Source organism: Vombatus ursinus, unplaced genomic scaffold (assembly GCF_900497805.2).
Source record: "Vombatus ursinus unplaced genomic scaffold, bare-nosed wombat genome assembly UNPS02001287.1, whole genome shotgun sequence".
Classification (NCBI taxonomy): domain Eukaryota; kingdom Metazoa; phylum Chordata; class Mammalia; order Diprotodontia; family Vombatidae; genus Vombatus; species Vombatus ursinus.
The window spans coordinates 1,750,143-1,774,620 of NW_020941065.1; positions in this window are offsets into that span (position 1 = coordinate 1,750,143).

Sequence of the window (24,478 nt, forward strand, 5' to 3'; positions counted from 1 at the left end):
GTGTGTGTGTGTGTGTGTGTGTGTGTGTGTGTGTGTGTGTGTGTGTGGAATCAGTGAGGCAGGGAGAAAGTTCCTGCATGGAGGCTGCCCCTTAGGCTGTGCTGCTTTCTAGCTGCCTGCAGCCCATCCTTGAAAATGAACCCAAACTTCAAATATTTAACACAACAGTAGCAACAAAACCAGCATCTGGCCCTTGATAACAATTAAGGCACTATTTTAAAATTCAAGTGGATCAACTCTGCCTCCTCTCTCAGGTGGGGGAACTAGATCCTCAGGAGAGAAAGAGGGGAGGTAGGACTTGGGGCAGGGGGGAAGTGGGGCAATCTGATGGTCAGAGCAACAGGGCCAAGGCAAGTTGGTTGTAGGTTCATGATTTAGGAGCTACAGCAGGCTCCAGGAGGAGGGAAGGGCTAGGCAAGGGAAGGGGGAGGGGAGGGGCACAGAGGAATTTTGAGATCACGGGATTATAGGATTTAAAGGTAGAAGGGATTTTAGAGATTATCTGGGCCCACTGAGGCCCAGAGCGGGGAAAGGGACATCTCCAAGGTCATCCAGATGGTGAAGGGACCAGGATTCAAACCCTTGCTCTTTGACCCACAGAAACAGATAATCTCAGCATTGGGAGGGTCTTCAGAGGTCTTTTAGTCCTTGGAGGCTTGAATGAGAAAGCATTTAAATGTACCTGGCCACCTTTGAAATGCTATGTAAATGTTAGTCATTATGATTGTTATATTCTACCATATGTCACAGAGTATTTAGTACTAATGTAATAAATATACTGTAATGACACAATAGAATACAATATGATATGATACATAGAATACATAAGACAATATATATTATGATATGATACAATATGACATAGTATGACATAATACAATACAATGTGATACAATATTACATAAAACATATCTTCTTATATTGTGATAAAACATTATTAATATAATATGATAGGATTCTAATTATAATATGATAATAATGCCTTTAGTGATTATACTGAGGAAATATATTCCAACACTTTTATTTAATGTCAAGAAGCAGTAATTTTATCCAAGCCCACAATAGTCCACAGAAGATGAAAGAACAATATTGGGATAGTGAACTATATGAGAACCATTTCTGCCAGAACTGTTTGGAATATTTGAGAAGAGTGGGAATACCATAATGACAGTGTAGGAGGGTAGTTGGTCTTTAACCAATTGATTTCCATCTTCAAACATCAAAAACAACAAAAATAATGATTAGCTATGGATAGGGGCTGGATCTGTGATTTCATTGTTATAGGGGGCTGCTGTGGGTCAGCACCATTACTGTACCATCACCATCATCACCATCATCATAGCAGATTATATAAAGAAATGGTGGAAAATCACTGTAGGCTGTAAAAATATAACACTTACTGAATACCTAGCAAGGCATGACTTGATAGAATTATATTTATCAGAAGCTCACTGTCTTTCATAAACTAATGGACAAGTACCTGTACCACAAATACAGACCTCCAAAAATCCATGAGAGTTCAAAAAATAAACTGTTACTGGCACCAGAGCATTACCACAATCCAATCTCTTTCCCAAAACCATTAGGACATAACCTTGATCTATAAAAAATTTAAGGTGATTGATGGTTAAATAGAGCATGAATTAAGGAATTACTATGTGTCAGGCATTGTACTAAGCATTGGCTATTCAAATATAAGCATGCTGAATGGTGGTTGCCCTGAAGGGACTTACATTCTATTGGGAGAAGAAAACACAAAAAGGGAATAGAAATAAGAAGATGAGTTCATGCCAGGACCTTGGTAAAATAAGGCAAAAGTTCATCTACCAGAGCTGGGTTACCTAGGGACAGAGTCTTAGGTTCTGGTAAGAGACAGATGATGGGGGCAGCTAGGTGGTGCAGTGAAGAGAGCACCGGCCCTGAAGTCAGGAGGACCTGAGTTCAAATTCAGCCTCAGACCAAACACTTGACATTTACTAGCTGTGTGACCCTGGGCAAGTCACTTAACCCCAATTGCCTAAAAAAAAAAAAGACAGATGATGATGATAGTTCTGGAGCAGAAGGTATGGTGTAGAGACAGCCAAGGAGTAAGTCTTCAATTTCATTGATATAGAAAACTCTTGTGTTAGAAAATTCCCTCTACCAATGCAAGTCTGGACCTTCCCTTTAACTTAGTCTTAGAGAGTTGCCTAGGGTATGGAGAAGGTAAATGTATTTTCCAGGGTCACACAGTCAGTATGTCAGAGACGTGGCTTGCATCCACATCTTGCAAGCTTCAAGAAAATCCCTCTAGTCACTCCCACCATGTTGTCTTTTGTGTCATCTTACCAAACACTCATGACCTTTAAGCTACGTGGAATGAAAAGACTTCGAACTATCAAGACCTCACAGAAGAAATCACTGTCATTATCATCACAGCCCTGTGGAACATATTGAGGGGTGTGTCCTCTGCCTCATCTTACCTACTACTGGAAACGTACCAAGGGTGCTTCCAGGGAACCAAAAGAAGATGAGCTTACACCCTAATATTTTTTATTCAGTTACAAGAAGCAGTCATTTATACATCTGTTTACAGAACATTTAATAGAAAAGAACAATGGAAAGATATCGACTTGTCCTAGGACTTTCTCTATTTGAATCTCATCAAAAAAGATGAGATGATGATGACAATGATGATAGAGATGAGATGAGAAGAAAAGGGGTGAAGAATAAGATTAGGACAATAATAATAGGAATCCCCATTGGAGCATTGCACTCCAAAACCTTTGCAATGTGTGCTCCACCAAATGTGGGTAACACCAGAACAGGTTTAGAGTGAAGTCAATTAAACACCTATTCAGTAAGTGCCTATCACATGTGAGGCACTATGGTAAAAAACACTGGGCAAAGAAAACACAAAGAAAAGCCAAAACAAAACAAAACAAACAAACAAAATCAGTTCCTGCTCTTAGGAGCTTATAATCCAATAGGAGAAAACAGTATTCAAACAACTATGTATAAACAAGATGTATACAAGTAAAAATGAGAGTAATTGCAGAGGGAAGACATTAAGATGGACCAAGAGGACAGAAAAAGAGTTCTTACAAAGGTGGGACTTTAGCTGAGACATGAAGGAAGCTAGAGATAGAGATGAGGAGGGAGAGAATTCCAACCATAAAGGAATAGCTAGTAAAAAATGCCCAGGCGGAATGTCATGTTTGAGAAACAACAAGGAGATTTAGAAGGCCAATGGGACTGGGCACTTGCAAGCATGCCAGTCCCCATCAGAGTCAAAGAATGACAAAGTAGGAAGGGACCACTGAAATCATCTTTTCCAACCTCCATTTTTTATATTGGAGAAAACTAATGCCCAGGAAGGAGAAGGGACACACAGCTGGGATGGGATGGGGGAGGGCTCTCCAGAAGGGCACGCTTTATACATTGATTCCTTGCTCATCTGCCACCTCTACTCAAACAAGGAGATAGAAGTCTATTTGAAGAGGAGAGAGGGTTAAGCATCTCTCACTGCTGGTGATATACTTCTAAGCCAAGATTCAGATTGAGTCAAGGAAGGGTGACAGAATCATAGAATCTAAAGGGTAGAGGAGCTCGCAGGTAGTTAGAAATGGAAGAAACTTTAGACATCATCTAATTAACACTCCTCTCATTTTACAGAGAAGGAAACTTAGGTGCAGAGAAAGGGTAGTGATTTATTTGTCCCGGGTCACAAAGGGAGTAAGGAGCAGTTCTGAGATTTGAATTTGAATTTAGATGGTTTTACTCTAAAGTCATTACTCTTTCCACCACATTGTACCCATTTCTATATATGACCAAACTCCTCTGGATTGATCTGTGGCTATCTTATTCATTATTTACAAGGTAAAAATTTCACCCTGCCCCTTGGTCATTGAACTCACTGTTTATCCAGTGGTCTTTAGACTTAGAAAGTTTTCCTCCAGGTCTAACCCAATTCCCTTCTGCTGCAGTTTCAAACAACTATTCTTTACTGGCATCTGCGGAAAAGCAGAAGTACTTTGTACTACTATTAATCTATTTAATACAGTCCTACTTCCTTTTGTAGATTTTTTTTTTCCATCTTTGGGGCTCGATGGACCATAACCTTGCACTAACTGTTGCTTTTTCCTAGATTTCTCTCCCTCCACACCTCCAGGTCTTGGTTTGTCTGCCTTTCTTCACGACTTGGCTCAAACACCGCCTTCTATAAGAGACTTTTCAGCATCACCTAAGGATGCTAACATCTTCCCCCTAAGGTGCTAGAGTAGACAGACAGTTGGGCTTGGAATCAGGAAAACCTGAGTTCCAATCCAGTTTCAGACACTTAGTGGCTGTGTGTCTCTATGCAAGTCACTTAGCCTCTCTGTTACCTCAGTTTCCTCATTGTAAAACGGGGAATAATAGCACCCACCTCGTAGGATTGTTGAGAGGATCAAATGAGGTATTTGAAAAAGGACTTTGCAAACTTTCAAGTACTACACACATTTTAGCTATTAATATTATTGATTTTGTAAATACTGGTTTATATTCAAGACCAGTCACCTATACTTACTGTTGATTATGGGTAAGTCACCCTCCACCCCTTGGAACATGGCTTCTCCTATTAGCCCTGCTACTAATAGGACATTGCTTAATTCTGAGAGATGGTGTGGTATAATTTCTTAGAGTTTGGAGTCAGAAAGGCCTGGGTTCAGTAATAATAATACGTAACATTTATATGGAGCTTTAATGTTTGTGAAGTTATATATCTCTATCTATCTGTAGCTCTTTCTCTCTATCCATCTATATCTCTACAACAACCCTGGGATGTGGGTGCTATTATTATCCCCATTTTACAGGGCAGAACTTGAGGCTGGGCATGGTTAAATGACTCTTCCAGGGCCACATAACTAGTAAATATCTGAGAGAAAATTTCAACTCAGGTCAAGTCTAGTGCCCTTGCGTCTTTGCGGTTTGACTGCGTGCTGCAAAAATTCACAACTATAATAGCATTTATATGGCACGTTAAGATCTGCAAAGCACTTTATAACCCTTCATAAGTTACAACCTGTCATGGTCTCAGTTTTCTGCTATGTAAAATGGGAACAATAATAGTACCTGCCTCACAGGATTTTTGTGATGTCAAATGACACAGTAGGTATGAAGGGCTGTACAAACATCAGTTATAATTCCTGAGTTTTCTCTCTTTCCCCATCCCCCTTCCAGGAATTTCCATTCCTGTCAGCCTGCTTGGGAATCCCCTAAGTCCCTTTTCCCTCCTGGGGCACCAGAGGGCTTGCCGGGTGGGGACTATTTGCCAGCAAATAAGAGACTGTGTGTTAAACACTCGGCCTGCAGCCTCCCCCAACCCCCACTGTGTTTGCTCAGCAAACAGGACTAATTCTCCAGCTTCCCTAGTTCGATTCAACCCCCAAGAGCAAATCTTGTTGTTCTCTGTCCTCTTTGACAGCCCCTCAGCCTCCCATCCCCCACATTCAGCCTCCTCCCCTCCAGCACCACTGGGCCCTGGTCAGACCATCTGCCCTCCAAGTCCTTCTCTTCTCTCCTATAACAATGGAAAGGACTGGGCTATCCTGATGTAGGCAGGAGAACTTCAGCCTCAGGGACTACCCAGGCCTTTTTTGCCCTAGGGTTTTGTTTTTTAGGGTTTTGTTTTTCTTTTGGTAGGGGGTTTCCAGCCCTCAAAGAATCCCTGCTAGTCAAGACCTCGCTCAGTCCCCAACCATGTTTCTAGACTTTCAGGGAATCCTTAGATCTTAGGCCAAGGATGGAAGGGAATGGATGGAAGAGCTCCATTAGCTCTCATCAACCCCATCCCTCCTGGAGCCTGCCCGATGGCTCTCCCTGGTGGGTTCTCTAGTGACTGATGAGTAATCACAGGGGGTTGATTTAGAAAAACAAGGCCAGGAGATCCTACTGCCGCTCACAGACAAGATACCCCATTAATCTTTAACAAACAAGTAGCTCCAAGAGGCCAGTGCCTCAACTAATGAAGCCTAGTTTCCCAAGGATTACCCTCAGGGAAGGGAAATTAACAGCCTATAGCCAGGCCCCGTTGGAGCCAGAGGTCCAGAGAGTGGCAGAAACTTATCCTATAAAACTGCCTCGAATAACACCAGCCAGCTACATCTGCTTTGGGGTAGGAACTGAGGGGGGTGATTTGGGGGGCAGGGAGTAGGTAAGGGGCTCAGAGTAAAGAGTGATAGCATGACCCTTCTTTCCATTACCTTCCAATCCCTAGAGGAGAGAAGTGAGCTATTATTCTTCCACACATAACAATTGTCTCCCACCTCTGTACCTTTGCCCAGATGGTATTCCAGGCCTGGAATATTCTCCCTTTTTATCTCTATAATCTTTCAGATTCCTTCAAAACATAACTCAGGTGCCCTCTCTTGTAAGAAGCCTTCCTTGATTCCTACCTTCACCAGTTTTGCATATATATTTTCTTATCTGTTTACATATTGTGCCCCTTCTATTCACCCTGCCCCCATCCACCCCTCACCCCCATACAAACTCACTGAGGGTAGGGATTATTTTGATTTTGTGGTGGTGTATACAATGACTAGTAAACCCCAGGCACTATCTGTATCTATATGTCTACACACACACACATATATATGTACAAATAGCATTGCTCTAGGTCATTTGACATATATTTATATATGTATATGTATGTATATACACACATATACATATATACACACACACACACGTATACATTTGTTGTTGTTGAAATGAATGAATCAAATTATCTAGAGGAATTCCCTCAGTTGAAGTCACAGCTATCCAGATCACCACCATTAACATGTCTTTAACAAATAGCTATTATCTATGCTAGGGTTGAAGGCTAGAGAAAAAAACTGCCTGACTATTCTTTCTCTGTTCAACAAGCTGTTTATTCCTTAACCAAGTATCTTCCTTCTATCTGGTACTCCTTCTTCTTCTCCCCTTCCTCTTCCTCCTCTTTCTTCTTCTTCTTCTTCATAAATGAACATTTATTAGGTACCTATGTGTCTAAGCACTGAGGTTGCAAATAAAGGTAAAAAATATATTCTCTCCCTTCAAAGAGCTCAAAGTCTACCCAGAAGAAAACATGCAACCAACTTTGTAGGTACTGTACATACATATGTATGTGTACATAGATTATATATGTACAAGTATGTATGTCTGTGTGTGTATATATATATAGAGAGAGAGAAATAATAGAGAGAGAGAGAGAGAGAGAGAGAGAGAGAGAGAGAGAGAGAGAGGAAAATCTCAGAAGAAGGGCACTAGCAGTGTGGGGTGATTGGGAAGGACAGGGGAGGGCCTCCTGCAGAGGGTGGGATTTGAATTGTGTCTTGAAGGAAGCTAGAGAAGCCAGGAGGGGCAGGTGAGGAGGGAAAGAATTCTCAGCATGAGGCACAGCCAGGGGAAAGACAAGGACTTGGAAGTTGGAGTGTTGTGTTCAAGGAGCAACAAGAACGCCAGTGCCTCTGGATTGTAGTGTGTATCATTTCTTCCCTTTTACTTTCTCTGGACACCCTTTTCTCTCCCCACCCTTATCCCCCTCTACCATTTTTCTATTCCAAGCTAGATATTTTTAGTTTCCTAGCTCATTGCTGTATCCCTGCCAATGACTGCAAAGGTAGGAAATCAATCAGACTCACTTGTATAGGACTCCCCCTTCCCTCCCTATAAAATGTGTTAGCAGTTCTGATTTCAGAGCTTCCATGGTCCTTAAGATGAGGGAACTGCTCTGAAGCAGGGACTTGTGTCCTAGAGCATCATGGATTCCTTCCTGTCATGGCCTAAAGGCCACTACACCCGAAGTTTCCTGATAACAGCCCTGATTGTATCTTTTCCCTATCTCTCCCTACTCCTTTGGAGAGATCAGTCCCAGGCCCAAGGTGTCTGTACTAGTGTCTTTCCCTTGTCTCTGCCTCTTACTCCCTTGGGTGCCTCGAGCTGAGTCATGTATTCTTCCCTTAAACCCACCAAATAAAAGGACCCATTGCTTTCAGCATTGACTGGATGTCTAATTCTCACATGAAGGCCATTTAGTCCTAACAACTGACCCTGACAGCTAGAATTTGTCTGTTGAGGGGAGGGGAGGAAGGAGGATACAAATAAATGCAAGAAAGACACTATCCTTGTCCTCATTGAGCTTGCCATATAATGGGGGAAGGGAGATACACATACACACACTCACACACACACACACACAGACACACCCTCCCCCCCATGATAATACTAACCCATATTTCTCTAATCTTGAAGTACAGGTCTGATCATGTCACTCCTCCACTAAAGAAAATCTAGTGGTTCCCTACTTTCTCTAGCATAAAATATATACTCTTCTGGTATTTAAAGCCTTGATGGAAGGATAATATTTTTGATGTGGGGACAATTGGAGAAAAGAATTCTGGCCAGAGTAACAATGTGAGCTAAAGGGTGAGACAGGTTTGGGAGAGTGATCAGACCATTTCATCTAGAGGAGAGCGTTCTTGTAAGAAAGAGGCAGTGGGAGGTAAGGCTTGAGGGGCATAATTATTGGGAACACTGTGGAAGCCTTGAATGCTCTTAAAGAATTCAGACATATTCTTCTGGATAGTGAAGAACCACTGAATCCTATTGAATAAGACAATGATGTAATGAAATTATGATTTTAGGAATAATTTCAAACTATGACCAGACTCAATGAGATGATTAGGAACAAGACTGAGAGTAAGAACCAGTGATTGCCAATGATTCCTGTCTGGCCAACTGAAAAGTAGCAGGGCAGGGTCCCAGATAGTTCTCCTGTATGGGAGAGAGATAGATAGAAGGAGAGGTAGAGAGATGAGAGATGGAAGGATAGATATATAGATGATAGATGAGGGATGGAAAGATAGATGCTAGGTGCTCGATAGAAAGAGAGTCAGATAGAGTCTGACAGATGGCCAGACAAATGAATGGATAAACAGACTAAGAGAGCATTTACAGAGCACTTTCTGTGTGCCAGGCACTGTGCTAAGTGCTGGGAATACAAGTATAAGCAAAGAAGACAGTTCTATTAACAAGGGCCTTACATTTTGTGGGAAAGACCCTGAGTGAAGGCAAAGCTGCTGTGGAGGAGGTGGAAAAAGTCAGGAGGGGAGCCAGGATCTCCAGGGAAGCTGAATTTAGCTAACCATCTCCTAGTGAGCCTTCCTTATTCTCATTCCAAGTAATTCTAAACCTCAGGTCTTCTTGGGATTACATGGTGAGGTGAATAAAGTGTTGACCTTAGAGTCAGGAAGACCTGAGTTTAAATTCTGCCCAAGACACTTACAAGTTGTGTGATCCTGGAAAAAGAACCTAACTGCTGACTGACTCAGTTTCTTCATCTGTAAAAATGAGGATAGTAATAGGATTTACCTTTCAGGGTTGTTAGGATCAAATGAGAAAATATTTGTAAAGTGCTATATAAATGCTGGATGTTATTATTACTAGATATTTCAACTAGTTCAAAAGAAGATACTCCATGTTCATAGACAGTGGCCACACATGGGCTGTGGTCTGAGAGACTCGCATATAGAGACCTCTTCCTCAATGACCTTCCCCAGTGTTCTAAATCTCCTAACAGTGCTTTGGGGTTAAGGCAGCAAAAGCTTCTGTTAAAACATAGACGTGTTACTCCAGAGGGGTAACGCATTAACCTATCAGAATCTATTAACACTGTAGCAAAGATGAATTGTTTTTGTTAGCTGTCTGATTTCTAGTAAAGAACAAGACCAAGAGCATAAAAGTGCTCAACACGTAGTAGGTGTTTAATAAATGTTTATTGAGGGATACCTAGGTTGTGCACCTAGTGGATAGAGCACCTGCGTTGAAGTCAGGAGGACCTGAGTTCAAATCCGGCCTCAGGCCAAACACTTGACACTTACTAGCTGTGTGACCCTGGGCAAGTCACTTAACCCCAATTGCCGAAAAAAAAAAAATATTGACTGACTGGCTGACATAGAGTAGACAAGTCTGTATTGAGTGAAGGGAACCCTGAGGAGCTCACTTTTCTATAGTTTGGGTTTGCAGGAGTTTTATACCCATGATCTCATTAAATCCTCACAAACTTATCAGGTCTATACTATTATTTTCCCCATTTGTAAAATGGGGAAAACGAATTTCACTGAAGTTAAATGACTTGCCCAGAGTTATCCTACTCATGGAACTATTAGAGAGAATTTTGATGCAAGTCTTCCAGACTCCAAATCCACCATTATACCCAACGTACCATATTGCCTTTCAACAAAGGTCAATAAAATCTCAGCTTTAGTGCTATAAACCCTGGCTTCTAGTCCCATATCTGACCCTATTTGCTTTGACTGGTCACATAGAATCAAAGAATTTTAGAGCTGGAAGAGACCTGAGTGATCACTTATTTTACAAGATGAGGAAACTGAGGCCCAGGAAGAAGTGACTTGCCTAAGATAAGACTGTGAATTAGTGGAAGGGCCAGATAAGAATTAAATGTACTCTATAACAACACGTGTGTTCTCTGGACCTGAGTTTTCTCCTCTGTAAAATGGGGAAAATACCCATGACAGCTACTTAATAAATCCTTTAAAGAGACAGGGAAGAACCAAATGAAACAATAGCTGTAAGACAATCTTGAGGCAAAGCTCCTACCTACCCACTGACTGGCTCCTGGGGCAACATAGTGAGGCAGAAAGATTGCTGGATTTGCAGTTAAGAGGATCTAGGTTCAACTCCAGTTTTATTACCTGTGTGACCTCTGACAAGTCACTTCCCCTTTTTGGGGTCAGTTCTCAAATAGGTTAAATGAATGGGGGAGATTCCGTGAGAGTTTACATTCTCTTCCAGCTCTAAATCGGTAATGGTTTTTTTTTTTTTTAAACAAAGGTCTGCAGAATTAAAGACGAGTTTCACGTGAAGGACAATGAAGGAGCCCATTCTGTGCTCAAGAAAGGTGCAGCATATAACAGATAATACTGAAGAGGAAGAACAAGTGTAAAAGATATCATTTGGGAGATAGACACGAGATGATGGGATGAAGAGAAGCTGGGTTAGTCTCATGGCAAGGGGTGAGAGATGAGACATAGACAGACTGAGTTCCCTACTGGAACTCTTCAGATGTCAGGAGAAAGCAAAGAAATCCTTTAGTGCTTTAGGTGGACCTTCTTGGTTGAACTGATGGGAAGGCAAGAGCAAAGATGGGCAGGCATGGATGGATTGGGATCTGCATAGATGAAGGGAAATGATGAGTGGTGCAGTGAAAAAAAATGCTGAATTTGGAGTTGGAGGAGCTGGGTTTGAATCCCAGCTCTATTACTTTACTCATCTGAGTCCCAACCTCGCTGACTTCAATTTTCTCATCCATAAAATGATGGGGTTGGCTTCTAGCTCTGGAGCTATGACGTGATGACCCACTTCCATAAGATCCCAGATCTCTTTGGGTATTTGCATGTTGTAAAGGACCACTTTCCTTCCTCTGCTCTGCTCCATCTTTGCTTGGGATGACTCATCTCAAACCAACCTCCTACTGGAAGCCTTTCTTGATGTGCCCTGTGGTTAGTGACTTTTACTCTCCTTTTTGAAGCTACTTTGGATTTACGGGTTTAACATTTTGAATTTCCTTATCTCCGACGTCAGTATTCTTTCCCCTCCCTCTCCCCGCTTAAGTTACTTTGTATACATGTGGTGTTTTATGTCCCAGTGACTTTCTCCAGGAGAAAGCAAGTTCCTTGAGGGCCGGGACTGCCTTCTTTCTATCCCCAGGGCTTAGCTCAGTCCTTGTACTTATCAGGCCATTCAATGCCGGATGACGCGGATTGGATTGGTTTGAAGCGAACTGAACTGAGTTGAGTGGAGAGCAGTGCAAAGGGCCTCCCAGCCTTGTAGTGCCAGCCGATGGATGGGGTTGTTTCGCCCCTCCTTTAAATGCAACTCCCTCAGCCATCCGGGGCCATCCCTGTTGGAAAATCACTTTCACAAAAGCTCCCTCCGCGGTAATTACTTAAATGCGAGCCAGGGAGGGAGGGGAGAACCATTTAGAATCCACTTCATTGCAGGATTAGCTAATTAATTAACGGTTTCACTGACAACTCGTCGGAGAAGAGTGTGTTAAACAGGATCGCAGCGGGGAGTGATGTATAGACTCTGACACCCCCCCTTCCCCTTCCCCTTCCCCTGCCCCCTCCACCAGGGCTCCCCGCCTCCGTCTTCTCCTTTCCTCTCTCCTACAGGGGAGGGAGACCTCTTTCCCCTCTCCTCCCTTCCCTCCCTCCCTCTGTCCCTCCTGGGAGACTTGGGACCAGGCACTGAAGCCAGAGGACCTCATGGAAATGACAGAAGGGCATTTGGGGCCGGGGGAGGGAGGTGGGGAGAGAGAAGACAATGACGAGATAACAAGAAGGAGAGGAAGGGATAGCACTAAGCAGCTGAGGCTGGGCAGGATGGGCCCCGTCTGGTCCCTGTCCCCAAACTGGGGCTCTTCCATATGCCTCCTTCTGCAAGGGCTTGTGTGTGCCCGGCCATTTTGGGCCTCTGATTCCACAGGAGAGGCATTGCTCATTGGTAACAGGGCTTCTGGGTGTGAGTCTTTCTTCTTTCCAAATCTTTCTCTCTTTTGAAGAATCTCAGAGTTGGGAAGGGCCTCTCTGGTCGTCTAGTTCAACCCGTATCTGAAAGGAATCCCCACTTTCACATCCCAAACAAGGGATCATTCAGACCCTGCTTGAAGACCTGCCAGGAGGAGGACCCCCTTTTATATTCTAAAGTAGTTCATTTCACTTTTGGATAGCTTTAAGGCCTCAGTTTACTTCTCTGTAACTTCTACCCATTACTTGTTAGAACCTATCAGAACAAGCCTAAGCCTTCTTCCATGTAATAGAGACTTGAAACCTCCCTGAATCTCCTCTTTTCTAGGACATACATCCCAATTTCCCTTTAGTCTATTCTCATATGACTTGGCCTCAGAGTTCCAGACCACCCAGGTTGTCCTCCTTTGGATACTTCCCAGTTAATCAATGTTCTTCTTAAACTATGGTGCTCAGAACTGACCACAATATTCTAAATTTGGTCTGAGCAGGGTAAATGACAGAATCACCTCCTCATTCGTAGAAGCGTCTTGTTCTCTTCCTCTTCCTCCTCCTGCAGCAGCAGCTAACATTTATATAGTGCTTTAAGGTTTGCAAAGCACTTCACAAATATTATCTTATCTGATTCTTACAACAACCCTGGGAAACAGGTGTTATTATTATCTCCATTTTGCAGATGGATAAAGGAAGTGGACAGAGGTTAAGTGACTTGTCCAAGGTCATGCAGCTGGTAAGTGTTGGTCAAACTCAGGTCTTTCTGACTGGAAGTCTAGCACTGTGCCCTCCAGCTACCACAACCATCATGCCAAGCCTTCAGTTTCTACTGTACCATAGAAGGCCAGTGAGGAAGGTAATAGGTTTTGTTGGAAAGTCAAGGAGCTAGGAACCCTGGGTTCTTAAATTCTGATTTAGTAACCACCATGGTGAGGGGCTGTGAGTTCACATTAAATGAACACTGGTTGAAGAAATAGGGGTATTTAGCCTGCAGAAGAAAAGGCTTAGGGGCAACATAGCAGCTATCTTCAAGTTTTTCAAGGATGTCACGTGGAAAAGAGATTAGCTTTGTTCTGCTTGAAGTAGAAACCACAAATAAAGATTGAAAAGAGGAAAATTTAGGCCTGATATGAGGAAAACCTTCCCAACAATCAGAGATATCCACCAGTGGAATGGGATTGCCTTAGAGGTGATGGGTTTCTCTGGACTGAGATCTTCCAGTGAAAGATCAGGGATGATGTTGCTGTCAAACTCCAATAGAAACTGATCCTTGTGGGCTGCATATTGACTTAGAAACCATAAATTAGGGGCAGCTAGGTGGCACAATGGATAGAGCACTGGCCCTGGAGTCAGAAGGGCCCGAGTTCAAATTTGGCCTCAGACACTTGACACTTACTAGCTGTGTGACCCTGAGCAAGTCCCTTAACCCCAGATTGCCTCACCAAAAAAGAAAGAAACCATAAATTAACATTATCTCTGTTTTATTCTATTTTTATTTATTTTGTTAAACATTTCTCAATTCCATTTAAAATCTGATGCTGAGAATATGATACTCTGTGGAGAGGATGCTTGTTTGGGTATGGATTCAGTTGCTGACATCCCTACCAGTTTAGAGATTCTCCAATTTCTGAATGAGGAGGAGGGAAGATTTCAGCTTGATATAAAAGGGCAGGGGAAATCTTCCTAACAATGATCACTCTGCCCAAGTGGAATGGGCTGTCTCCAGAGCTACAGGGTTCCCCCTCACTGAAGTATAACCTGGGTAACCTCTTGTCAAGGATGTTGGACAGAGGCTTCTGGGTCAGGTAGTAGTTGGACTCTGACATTCTGAACCAATCATGAGACCTTGGGGAGGTCAAAAGGAGAAAAGTAGAGGGCCAGATTGAATAAAGAAGGAGAAAAGGAGGAGGATGAGGAATCACTCTGTGAGGTGTCACTCAATCAGTCTAGGAAGGAAAGAAGGAAACAAGTATTTATTAAGTGCCTACTATGTGCCAGACACTTTATAAATATTATCTCATGTGATCCTCACAGCAAACCTGGGAGGCAGGTGCTATTATAAGCCCCATTTGATAGATGAAGAGACCCAGGCAGACAACGGTTAAATGACTTTCTCAGGGTCTCAAAGCTAGTGACTGTCTGAACTCACATTTGAATTCAGGTATTTCTGATTCCAGGTCCAAGCACTTTGTCCACTGACCTGCCTAAATTCTAAGTTCTGGTAGTCTCTGATATAAAAGGAGGAAGAGAGTAACCATCTTTAGAAACCAGAATCTATAAGGTATATGTGAGATGCACTGAGCCTTTTTCTCCAGGTAGAATTATTACTTCATTCAATAAGCCTTAATTAAGCATTTTCTGTGTGCAGAGAACTGGGCAGGGCATAATGCACAGATACAAAATTTAGATAAGACACAGTAGTCTCTCATGGAGTACTGTTCTTATGGAGCTTACAGTCTATCAGTATGCTAGGTTTTTGACAAAACTTCCCAAGATCTCTGGAGAAAGGAGTAAGAGGGGAAATTAACTTCCCAAGGCATAGGTCTGACCATGTCACTCCCTTGCTCACAGACCTTCAGTAGCTCCCAATTGAGAAAATGTAACTGGAAAAAATGTAAACTCTTCATGTTGATATTCAAGGCTTGCACATTCAGAAATGAAGATGGAAAGGTAGATTGGAGCTATGCTATTTTCACTGGGGTTTTCTTCGTTCCAGCCAAACTGGGCTACTTCTGGTCTGTATGACTAGGAGAAGTCTCTGCCAAAGTAAAGTCTTCTTCCCACCTTCCCTGATCTCCTTTTGCCTTTTCCAACCTCTGTACATTTGAACAGCTTGTCAATACCTGTCTAATCATCATTGTTGTTGCTGTTCAGTCCTGTCTGACTCTTTGTGACCCCATGGACCATAGGTGCCCATGGGGTTTTCTTGGCCAAGATACTGGAGTGGTTTGCCATTTCCTTCTCCAGGGTATCCTTTTGTCTGGCAATCAGGTTAAGTGACTTGCCCAGGGTCACACAACTAGAAAGTGTCTCAAGCTGGATTTGAACTCAGGTTTTCCTGACTCCAGTCCCAGTGCTCTATCCACTGAGCCACCAGGTACCTCTTGTTCATACCTAGAAGACAGTTATTCTCCATCTCTGCCTATTGTAAGCCTTTCTTTTTTGGCAATTGGGGTTAAGTGACTTGCTCAGGGTCACACAGCTAGGAAGTGTCAAGTGTATGATCAGAGGCCAAATTTCTTCAGGGCTGGTGCTCTATCCACTGAGCCACCTAGCTGCCCCTATTGTAAGCCTTCTTTATGACCCAGTTCACGTACCCCCTTCTCTTGACGTCATCTCTCCTACTTCAGGTTTCCCAGAACACTTTGCCTGTCTTCCCCTGCTTTTATCACTTTTTGACTCCCCCTGCCCCCTGACTTAATCATGTACAAACTTTATGTCCCCAACTAGACTCTAATTCTTTGATGGCAGAGACTGAGTTATTTTTATTTATAAATTCTCAGTGTTCTGAAACTATTAATTAGTATTTTGTAGAATTGAACTGAAGAGGACAAATCTCCTTAACAAAGAAGGAACTAAGGCACTCAGAGGATAACTGAGCTTCCAAACAGGGGCTTAAGATCCTTAGAAGACATTTCTCTGGCTTTTTAGGGTTTGCAAAGCACTTTACATTCATTTTCTTACTTGGGCCTCATAAACCCTTTGAGGCTGGTGCTCCATTATTTATATTCTATGGATATAGATAAATGTATTTTAATATATATGTATATATATAATTCTATCCATTCTACAGATGAGGGAACTAGGACTGAGAGAGGTGACTTGTCTAGGGCCACATAGCTAGTAAGTGTCAGAGGTGAGATTTGAACGCAGATCTTCCTGACTGTAAGCCAAATACTATTCCTGATGTCATACAAACTTTCTGCCTTCCCTCACAGTGGTTTAATCCAGGGTTCTGTCCATAGCAGGTGCCAAGCTGATGCCCTATGCATGGTGAGGGCTTCATAATTGTTTGTTGATAGTTTGACATCATGGAATCCATGGCAATTGGGATTTAATTATGAGAGAAAATTCAAGTTCTTTCCTTGGATTGACTGATAAGGTCTCCAGTGGCCAAATTCAGTCACTGTGATGTGCTCCCCGGTCCCCAAAGCTACTTTGTGCATTCTGTACAATGTGAAGGACAGAGACTCTGGAGCCTAATTACAGAGAGGGAGGGAGGGACTAGAGTCTGGATAACTCCATGGCTTGGAGACAGTATAGCCTGGTGGAAAGATCATTGGATGAGGGCTCAGGAGACCAAAATTCTAGCCATTTGACATTGGGTAACTCACTCCCCCCTTTTGAATCTCATTTTCTTTATCTTTAAAATAAAGGGCTTGGTTTGGTAAGAAACACTCTGAACTGGTCTGGAATTAGTAATTGGAGCATAGAATGTTAGAGCTGGGAGGAGTCGATGATGTATTTCCAGCACTGATATTCTGTTCTAAGGTCCCTCCCAGCTCGGACATCCCCTGTTCTAAAGTCCCTCCAACTCTGACATTCTGAATTCTAAGGCCCCTCTCAGCCCTGAGTTTCTAGGCACCTGTGAGTCCTTTCCTTGCTTCTGGCCCAGTCCAAGACCTGGTCGAGGAGACTCTATTTCTTGCCATTTGGATGAAGTGATGGAGAGAGTGGGTTAAAACCAAATAAAATGTTAAATACACAAGAGCAACAGGGCACCTGTGTGTGTGTGTGTGTATGTGTGTGTGTGTGTGTCTCCCTCCTCCCCCTCTGGCTCCCCCAGTGCCCTCATAGCTCCCCTCCCCTTCCTCCCATCGGTTTCTAAACAGAGTGGTCCTGATCGCATCTGGGAACGAAATGGAACAGATTTCATTTCTCACACAGGGCACAAAGGCTGTGGCGACAAAGGCGGGAGGCCTCCATTGTTCAGGCCTGCCTTCCTCACATCCTACCCCTGTACCACGAATTAACCCCCCTCACCTCGGCCATTGTGGGCACACCACTTCTGAGCTATTGAACAAAGGGGGAAGAAAGCCCACCCCGTGTCGGGAAAGTTGAAGGGGGGAGGAAAGTGGTGCTGATGGGGGTGGAGGGGAGCAGCCATGGAAGGGGAGGAGGACAGCCGGGATGAAGACTGGGACATGGAAGCCTGTGTCTCTGCTCATCTCAGCCCCTGTGCCCTAGGCCCGCCTCTTCTAACCCTACCTAGAGAATGAGAAGCAGAGAGGGAGACAAAGAGGACCATCTCTTCTCCCTGCTGCTGCTTGGATATGGCCTCCTTTGCCAGAGGGACTTCCCCAGTCCTTTACCTGCCTGCCTGGCATCCTTCCTTATGGCTTCTTTTCTCATTCCAGAAACTACAGCCTCCTTCATGACAGTGGCAGACAGTGGTGTGTGTGTGTGTGTGTGTGTGTGTGTGTGTGTGCGCGCGCGCATGCGCTCGCGCGTGTGTGTGTTCGTATGGGTGGGGGTGGACTGGGGAAGAGTACTTGGAGCCTGAGATATCACAGGGGATGGAGGAAAAGCTGGGTGTCCCTCCCCACTTATTACCTGCCATCCATCAGATGTTGGGTGGTACAAATGCTCACGTAACACCTAAAAAGCTGTCATTGCCTTTGAAACTTCTAGATAACAATAACAACAACAACAGTATCGATAATAATAATAAACAGCTAGTGTTATTGAAAGTTTGAGGTTTGCAAAGTGCCTGGAATGTGTTATCTCACCCAATCTTCACAATAACCTTGGAAGTTAAGTGATATTATTGCCCCATTTTACAGATTGATGAAATGGAGGCTGAGAGAACTAAAGTGACTGGCCCAAGGTCATAGAGCTAGTAAACAACTGAGGCAGGTTTTGAAATGAGGTCTTGCTAATTCCAAGTCCATCCCTCCTACCAGTGTGAGGGAATCCTTGTGGTCATCTCATATAGCCTCCCCAGGGAGTCAAATTTCAAATCACGCATGGATAAGTCCATCGAATCTAACCCATACCTGATCAAGAATCTCTTCTATAGGATCCCCAGGTGCCCTATTGCATCCCCAATGGATGGCCATTCTTATGGGGGAAGTAACAGGCAAAGAACTCGGTACACACAAGATACACACAGACCAGATAGAAAGCAATGGGAGGGGAAGGCAGTAATAGCTGGGAGTGGGGCTGGGAGTAGGACAGGCAAAGGTAAAGGTCTTCTGCAGAAGGTGACTCTTGAACCAGGACTGGAAGGATGCCAGGAGGCAGAACTATTAAGGTCTTTGCTTTATACATTAAGAAACTAAGGACCCTTGTAAAAGTTCTTCTGTTTGGTGTGTGTGGAGAGGGCTGGGGTGAGTTGATAATCAGCCAGTAAGTGTTTTGTTAAGTGACTTGCCTAGGGTCACACAGCTAGTAAGTGTCTGAGGCCTGATTTGAACTCAGGTCCTCCTGACTCTAGGGCCAGTGCTCTATCCACTGTACTACCTAGGTGCTCCAACAACAAGCATTTATTAAGCACCTACTGTGTGCTAGGTACTGGGGATACAAACACAATGAATAAAACAGTCCCTAGTTTTAAAGACCTTGCATTCTAATGGGAAAGAAAACAAAGATGTATCTATCTATCTATCTATCATCTATCTATCCATCCACTCTATTCACCCATCTATCTACATCTCTGTCTCTATACCTACTTCAATATCTGTACCTATATCTAATTGTTTAAGAATAAAATCATCTCAAACAATCAGCAACCCCAGGCAGCTTGGTAAATGAAAATGTTTTTAAAAATGAGCAGTCTGGCCTAGGACAGAAAAGTTATTTTTTCCCCACAGTATTGGATTTGGCAAATTGCATCACAGAGAGTTGGCGTTGGAGTCCAGAAGTCCTGGGTTCACATTCTGCCTCAGACTGTTACTGGCTTTGTGACCCTGGGCAAATCACAACGACTTTTCCCCTTAGGTGTCTCATCTGTAAAATAATAATAATAGTGCTCACTTACCAGGGTTGTTGTGAGGATCACAGAAGATGCTTAATAAATGCTTGGGTGGCTGCACTGGGTAGAGTTCTGAAGTTTTTCTGTGTTGTATTCCTTTATATTATTGTGGCCATCACATAAATTGTTCTCTTTGTCCTGTGTGTTTTATCTGCATCAACTTGTAGGAGCTTTCCCAGATTTCTCTGAATTTTGTCTTCTTCATTTTTACAATCCTCCAGCCATTCTTGCAGGTTACAGAACTCTGAATGCTGGGCCAGTCAGATTCTCCAGTCCCTCTACTGGTTTTCCCTTGAGTGATTCTCTAGGAATGTTTCAGGGTGACAGCAAGTATCTCAATGCGGACAGTGGCTGTCTGTGCTCTCATCCTGTCTCTGGGGCTCAGCACCTCTCATCATCTTCTAGTGCTTTTCTCCCTCCACTTCTGCAGCTTTTCTGTGTCCTTCCTTCCCAGGAATGTTGTCTGGCCTCATGTTCCCTGGCCCGAACCCCCACTGAGCCCTCACTTACCTTTACTGACATGAAGCTCATAACTTACATTCGAGTTTGCAATACCCTTTCTCCAAAACAACCCTGTGGGATAGGTCATGCAGGAATTACTATGGCTTCTAACCATACTAAGGGGTATTTATATAGTGTTTTAAGATTTTTAGAATGTTTTGCCTACATTATGATCTCATTTGAATGTCACCACCATCTAGATACGACGTGGTTCAGAGGAAAGTCACCTGACTGTAATCAGAGGATTTGAATCCCACCCTATGCACTTTTTAGCTGTGTGACCTTGGGCAAGTAAGTCACTTAAACTCTCTGGGCCTCAGTTTGCTTATCTGTAAAATGGGAGGAGGTTGGGCTGAATGGCCCCTAAGGTCCCTTGCAGTTTTCATCCTATGAATCCCATCAAGTAGTTTCATAGGCTTATGGGTTTAGAGCTCAGTGGGGTTCTAGGGGCCATGTAGCCCAATCTCTCCATTTTATAGGTGAGGAAACTGAGTCCCAGAGAGGAGGAGTGACTTCACTGTGGTTACCCACCTAGAAAGTATCTGACTCAGGGTTTAAATAGAAGTCTTGTGACTCCAAGCCTGGAGTTCTATCCACTTCACCACGCTCCCTGACCTCAGCTGACATTCATATGACACTTGGCACAGAGCACCAGACCTGGACTTAGAAGACCCGAGTTCAAATCTGATCTCAGACATTATGAGCCGTGTGACCCTGGACAAGTCATTTGACCTGTCTGCCTCAATCTCCTCATCTGTAGAAGTGAGGATAATAGTAGCACCTACCTCCCAGGGTTGTTGTGAGGATCAAATGAAGTGGATAACTATAAAGCACTCAGCACAGTGCCTGGTACAGAAGAAGAAACTATGCCCCAAAAGGCAAAGTGATTTGTCCAGGTGGTTAAGTGCCAGAGCCCCGGTTGGGACCCAGATTTTCTGAATCCAGATCCTGGATCCAGTCTGACCCCTGAGCTTCAGGGCTATCAGAGTTCCCCTACTTTCTCTACTGTACTCCCAGATTTTGGGTGTAACCCCCCTGCTCCATCCCCACAACCACCATGGGACAGCTATGAGATGGGCTGACTCCTTGGAGCACAGTGTCTCACCCCACTCAAAGATAGAATCCTGGCTGTCCTGGGGTCCTGAGTTACTTAAAGAGAAGGCAGGGCCTGGGCAGCTCTCTGCAGGGGATGCAGGAGTTGTTAACAAAGATAGGCTGCAGCAGCTGATTCCCTTTGGAGAGCTGAAGCCCCAGCTAGGGCCTGCACAGGGTTAGATAAGGGGATCCGAGCCACAGGCCGACTCTCTCTCTTTTTTCCCCCTATCTTGCTTCCCCCCCCCACCCCCACTCTCTCTCTCTTTTTTATTATCATCCTCTTATGGCTTTAGAATTATCTTCACAGACACCACATTCATTTAGTAAGGGCAGTTGAGGTCACGCTTAGACAACTTCCTCATATTTATATATATTCACCCCAGAAGATAAATGTGGGCAAAGGGTAAGGAGCAGATGGAGTTGGGGTGGGGGTGGGCGTGGGAGGGGACAGGGGAGAGAAGGGAATGGCAAACTCAGAACGGGACAGAGGTTCTGAGCCTAGACACCAAGCAGAGTCAGAGGGGTAGCAGATGGTGACCAGACACACGGTGTAGAGGAAAAGGCCTTGGAAATGAACCCAGGGTTCCTGGCTTCCAGGGCTGTCTCTGACACTGCACTATGGGTAGGTTCTCTTCTGTAGAAAGTGCACACATAAAATTCACCCCCACATGACTTCCTGGGCTGCTATGGGAAGGAGATTTCTTTGTAAGCCTTCATGTGCCACAGAAATGGGAGGTAATAGAGAAGAACAGAGAGCCATAGATGAATGAATGAATGGAGGATGAAAAAAGCATTTAATAAGTGCTTACTGTGTGCTAAATACTAGAGTTACAAATAGAAAAGCGCAATATTCCTTGCTCCCAAAGAGCTCACATTCTAACTGGGTGAAACATCAATGGAAGGGTGGATGGAAAGGCCCAGTGGTCCCTAGGGTATATGGACAGGGCAGATGATAATTCCCCAAGGGTATTTGGGGGATTTCAATTCAATCAATCAACTAGCATTCATTAAGCACCTACTATCTGCCAGGCACTATGCTGAGCACTGTGGGATACAAAGAAAGGCGAAAGTCAACAATCTAATCCTTTCATTTTACAGAAGGGAAAATAGAATGAATGAATGATGAAGCATTTATTAAGCACTTACTATATGCCTGACACCGTGCTAAGTGATGGGGATGCTATGTCTTTCCTGTGTCCTTTTGAAGAGTGGTGGGCAAGATCTTGGACCCAGCAAGGGAACATGTCCTGGATTTGGAATTGGACCATGGAAAGTATTGTCAAATGGTGGCCAAGGACTCTAGCTCATGGGTGAGCCTCGAATGCATTAGGACATCGAATGTCAGGGCTGGGAAGGAACTTAGAACATGGAATGTCAGAGCTGGGAGGGGCCTGAGAACAGAGGATGTCAAAGCTGGGCTGGGGAGGGGTAGCCTTAGGACATAGAACATCAGAACTGAGAACTTAGAATGTTAAAGATATAAAGGATCTTAGAAACTATCTAGTTAAAATCTCTCATTTCAGAGAGATTACAGAGGAAAAACATCTCATTACAGAGGAGAAAACTGGCTCCTAGCAGGCGATAGAATATCCCATCTCCTGACTTTCAGGCTAGCACTCTTCCTCTTGGGGCACCAGGTCAGCAGATCCACCTGGAGAGATTAGGTCCTAAGCTCTGGTGGTGTGGGTGAGACTATAGGGACAGGAGAATGCTGGAGTCAGGGAAAGGACAAAACTTTCTGCAGCCCTGGTGTCCTCACTGACTGCTCTCTCCTCATTTCCCAAGGCTAATTGTTTGGGGCTTGGGTCATGGTCCTGAGTGGGTCAGAAGTAGAAAGCTTCATCCAACTCTAAGCAACTGTCTCATACAGGACCCCTGGGGATGGTGGCAGAGGTTGTGGGTGGGGAGTAGGGACAGGGGTAGGCACACGGACAGTAGGGTGGGGGAACTAAATATTCCATAATTGCCCTGGCAGTTCTGTGAAATTTGTTTCGGGACACATTAGTTCCGGTGAATTTAGTTGCCCAGCAGGGTGCCCTGAGAAATGATTTGCAATTAGACGGAACCCCAGTACCTCCTGCTGTGCTGGAAGGCAGAGACTGGCTTGGGAACACAGACAGGGAGGATGGCCAAGGGGGGCAGTGTGGTTGGAGGGTTGTTAGGCACCTCAGGCTACAACAGGACCAGGGCCTCCATCCAATGCCTGCTGGCATCAGCAGCTGAACTCAAGGGCCAGCCATAGACCAGGTGCTGGCAGCCAAAGGAAATTTCTCCCCTTTGGATATACAATGCCTCTTTTAGAACGTACTTTTGCTGTTCTTGTAGGGAAATAAGGGCTCACTTTTCCCCAAGATTTGGAGGGAGCATTGGATTTGTAATCTGGAAATCTTGGGTTCCAATCCTGCTTCCAACTCTTAGTAGGTCTTGGTCATGGGCAAATTCCTTAACTTCTCTGAACCCTAGCTTTCTCTTCTGTAAAATAGGGGTGGCGGTAACTGTAGACCCCACTCACAGGGTTGTTGTGAGGAGAAAATGATGTAATGAATGTAAAGTGCTCTGCAGACCTTAGAGTTCACCACCACCACCACCATTATCATCTTCATCATTACAGAACCATAGACTCCTAGAGCTGAGAGGGACCTTAGCGATCATCTAATCCACCTTTCTTCTTTTTAGAAATAAGGAAGTCACTCTCCTGCTCCATCTGAAATACAGGGCTGTGTCCTCCAGATCCTGTCACCTCTCTCTGAAGTTCATGATCCTCCTTGAGTCTTGGGTCCACATAGGTGTCTTGAGTCTTGAGCTCAGACCTCTTTTCACTAGATCCAGGGATTCTTAAACTTTTTAGCATCCTGGACTCTTCAGGCATCAGACTGGTGAAATCTCTGGACCTCTTCTCAGAATCATGTCTTTAAATAATTGAAGGAAATGCAAAGTTTCAATTAGTGATTAGTGAAAACAATGATGTAATTCCTTTTCCTATTCATGTTCTGGAATCCCTTTGGGGATTTGTGGACCCCAGGTTAAGTACCCTTGCATTAGGCCATTTCTTCATGAAGGGCAAACTTATCTCACACATGGGTCAGTTTCTTTGGTTCAGTCTTTGCTAGTGAGCACCACAGATGAGTTAGGTGGGGGTATGGGCAATCTTAAGGACAGTTGCCCTCTCTTCCTGCATATCTGTTGAGTGATTTCTTTCTTTCTTTCTCTTTCTTTCCTTCCTCCCTCCCTCTCCTTTCTTTCTTTCCTTCCTACCTTTTTCTTTATTTTTCTTCTTTCTTTCCTTTCTTCCTTCTTTCCTTCCTTCCTTCCTTTCTTCTTTCCTTCTTTCCTTCCTTCTTCCTTCTTTCCTTCCTTCCTTCTT